The 4,024-nt window shown below is 45.6% G+C and overlaps 1 pseudogene; it reads right to left on the reverse strand.

Annotated features, from left to right (window-relative positions):
* Positions 1-1,691: 1,691 nt before the first annotated feature.
* LOC112917768 (glyceraldehyde-3-phosphate dehydrogenase-like) lies at positions 1,692-2,807 on the reverse strand (annotated as a pseudogene).
* Positions 2,808-4,024: the final 1,217 nt, after the last annotated feature.

The raw sequence follows: 4,024 nt of genomic DNA on the forward strand, positions 1-4,024 counted from the left end.
TTCATTCACGTTGTTGAATATATCAATTATCTCACTTCTTTTTAATACAGGATAGTTTTGCATAATAAAGAAATTGTTTATTCAGTTGCCAGTTGATAAGACATTTAGTTTGTTCCAGTTTGTGTTTTTTCATGAACACAGCTATTTGCATATCAGTCTTTGTGTAGGCATATATCCACATTTGTTCTTGGGTAAATATCAAAGAGTGGGATTACTGGGTTATAAGGTAAGTGTATGTTTAACTTTATGACACTGCCAAGCTGTTTCCCAAGTTCCATACCATGTTGCAATCTCACCTACAATGTATTAGAGTTCCAGTTTGCTTTATTCTTCTTATTTTTTTAAGATTTTATTCATTTAGGGGTGCCTGGGTGGCTCAGTCGGTTAAGTGACTGCTTCTGGCTCAGGTCATGATCTCAGGGTCCTGGGATCAAGCCCTGCATTGGTCTCCCAGCTCAGCATGGAGCCTATTTCTTCTCCCTCTGCTGCTCCCCCTGCTCGTATGCACACACTCTCTCAAATGAATAAATATCTTAAAAAAAAAAAAAGATTTATTTATTTAAGAAGAGAACAAACATAACTTGGAAAAGAACCATGAAGATGAATGGGTCCTACTAGATATCAAAACTACCTCTAAAGCTATGGTAATTTATTTTTAATTTTTATTTTTTTTAAATTTTTATTTACTTATTATAGTCACACACAGAGAGAGAGAGAGGCAGAGACACAGGCAGAGGGAGAAGCAGGCTCCATGCACCGGGAGCCCGATGTAGGATTCGATCCTGGGTCTCCAGGATCGCGCCCTGGGCCAAAGGCAGGCGCCAAACCGCTGCGCCACCCAGGGATCCCCAAGCTATGGTAATTTAAACATATTTTATTGTCACACACAGAAAACTTTTCAGAAAAACTATACAGAGAGTCTAGAAAAAGGTTCATGTGACTATGGATATTTAGTTTATAATAAAGGTGGCATTTTATTTTTTTTAATATGTATTTATTTGAGAGAAAAAGAGACAGAGAAACAGCAAAAGCTGGGAGAGGCGGAGGGCGAGGCAGAGAGGATCTCAAGTAGACTCTGCACTGAGCATAGAACCAGACATGGAGCTGATCTCACCATCCTAAGATCATGACCTGAGCCAAAATCAAGAGTTAGATGCTTAACCAACTGCATGACCCAGGCACTCCAAAGGTGCCATTTTAAAATCAGAATCGGGGGGAATCCCTGGGTGGCTCAGTGGTTTAGCAACTGCTTTCAGCCCAGGGTGCAATCCTGGAGTGCTGGGATTGAGTCCCATGTCAGGCTCCCCGGATGGAGCCTGCTTCTCCCTCTGCCTGTGTCTCTGCCTCTCTCTCTCTCTCTGTGTCTCTCATATCTAGATAGATAGATAGATAGATAGATAGATAGATAGATAGATAAATAAAATCTTTTAAAAAATCAGAATGGAGTAATATATGATAATGAGACTTGACTTTTTATTTTTTAAAAGAGTCCTATTCCATCCCATTTACAGGTGTGAGTTCAGGAAATACTAGAAGTATAAATATAATTGAAGAACAGTCTGATTTTAAAAATAAATTTGGGGTAGGCATGACATTTCTTTTTTGGGGGGGTACAGTATACTTTATTGATGGTATATGACAAGGTAGGGCTCCCCAACCCCCTCTCCTTCCTTGGGGTCTGGGTTGTAGATTGGAGGTCAGGAGATTCTCAGTGTGTTGGGGGATTAAGTTGGAGCAGGGACTCCCCAGCAGCTGAGGGCCTCTCTCTTCCTCTTGTTCTTGCTGGGGCTGGTGGTCCAGGAGGCTCTTACTCCTTGGAGGCCATGTGGACCATGAGGTCCACCACCTGGTTGCTGTAGCCAAATTCATTGTCATACCAGGAAATGAGCTTGACAAAGTGGTCATTGAGAGCAATGCCAGCCCCGGTGTCGAAGGTGGAAGAGTGGGTGTTACTGTTGAACTCACAGGAGACAACCTGGTCCTCAGTGTAGCCCAGGATGCCCTTGAGGGGGGCCTCCGATGCCTGCTTCACCACCTTCTTGATGTCGTCATATACAGCAGCTTTCTCCAGGCAGCATGTCAGATCCACAACTGACACGTTGTGGGTGGAGACACGGAAGGCCATGCCAGTGAGCTTCCTGTTCAGCTCAGGGATGACCTGCCCACAGCCTTGGCAGTGCCAATGGAAGCAGGGATGATGTTCTGGGCAGCCCCTCGGCCATCATGCCACAGCTTCCCAGAGGGGCCATCCACGGTCTTCTAGGTGGCAATGATGGCATGGACAGTGGTAATGAGGCCCTCCATGATGCCGAAGTGGTCATGGATGACTTTGGCCAGAGGAGCCAAGCAGTTGGTGGTGCAGGAGTCATTGCTGACAATCTTGAGGGAGTTGTCATACTTCTAGTGGTTCACGCCCATCACAAACATGGGGGCATCAGCAGAAGGAGCAGAGATGATGACCCTCTTGGCCCTCCCTTTCAAGTGAGCCCCAGCCTTCTCCATGGTGGTGAAGACCCCAGTGGACTCCACAACATACTCAGCACCAGCATCACCCCATTTGATGTTGGTGGGATTTCGCTCCTGGAAGATGGAGATGAACATTCCAATTCTGACAAGTTTCCCATTCTCAGCCTTGACCATGCCATGGAATTTGCCATGGGCAGAATCATACTGGAACATATACACCATGTAGTTGAGGTCAATGAAGGGGTCATTGATGGTGACAATATCCACTTGGCCAGAGTTAAAAGCAGCCCTGGTGACCAGCGCCCAATACGGCCAAATACATTCACTCTAACCTTCACCATTGTGTCTCAAGGGACGCAGCTGGCACTGCACCAGAAGATGCATGTCTGTCAAATGGGGAGGAGCAGACAGCCGACATTTCTTTTAAAAAAAAAAAAAAAAAAAAGCTTTTTAGGGATGCCTGGGTGGCTCAGTGGTTGAGCGTCTAACTTTAGCTCCGGTCATGATCTTGGGGTTCTGAGATTGAGTCCCGCATTGGGCTCCCTGAAGGGAACCTGCTTCTCTCTCTGCCTATGTCTCTGCCTCTCTCTGTATGTTTCATGAATAATAAAATAAAACTAAACATTTTTAAAGATTTCATTTATTTGAGAGAGGGAGAGAGTGCACATGCAAGGGAGAAAGAGAGCACGAGTAGCGCGTAGGGGCAGAGGGAGAAGCAGGCTCCTTGATGAGTGGGGAGCCCAATGTGGGGCTCAATCCCAGGACCCCAAGATCATGACCTGAGCTGAAGGCAGACACTTAACCTACTGAGCCACCCAGGCACCCCAGGCATGACGTTCCTAAGCAAGAAGTAAATCCAAAAGCCAGGCAGCCCCGGTGGCATAGTGGTGGGCAGCCCCGGTGGCGCAGCGGTTTAGCGCCGCCTGCAGCCCGGGGTGTGATCCTGGGGACCCAGGATCGAGTCCCGCGTCGGGCTTCCGGCGTGGAGCCTGCTTCTCCCTCTGCCTGTGTCTCTGCCTCTCTCTTCGCTTTCTCTGAATGGATAAATAAATAAATCTTTATAAAAAATCCAAAAGCAATAAAGAAAAGTATTTATTTTAGCCATTCCAACTGATATGAGGTGGTATCTCATTGTAATTTTGATTTGTATTTCCCTGGCCATTTGTGTGTCTTCTTTGGAGAAGACATATTCATGTCTTCTGCCTATTTTTTTTTTAAGATTTTATTTATATATTCACAAGAGACACACAGAGAGAGGCAGAGACATGGGCAGAGGGAGAAGCAGGCTTGCTGCTTGGAGCCCGATGTGGGACTCAATCCCAGGACTCTCTGATCATGACCTGAGCCAAAGGCAGATGCTGAATCACTAAGCCACCCAGGCATCCCTCTTCTTCCTGTTTCTTGATTGGATTATTTGTTCTTTGGGTGTTGAGTTTGAGAAGTTCTTTATAGATTTTGGATACTAGCCCTTTATCTGATATGTCATTTGCAAATATCTTCTCCCATTCTATCAGTTGTCTTTTGATTTTGTTGACTGTTTCCTTTGCTGTGCAAAAGC

This window comes from Vulpes vulpes, chromosome 15 (assembly GCF_048418805.1).
Source record: "Vulpes vulpes isolate BD-2025 chromosome 15, VulVul3, whole genome shotgun sequence".
NCBI classification, from domain to species: Eukaryota; Metazoa; Chordata; class Mammalia; order Carnivora; family Canidae; genus Vulpes; species Vulpes vulpes.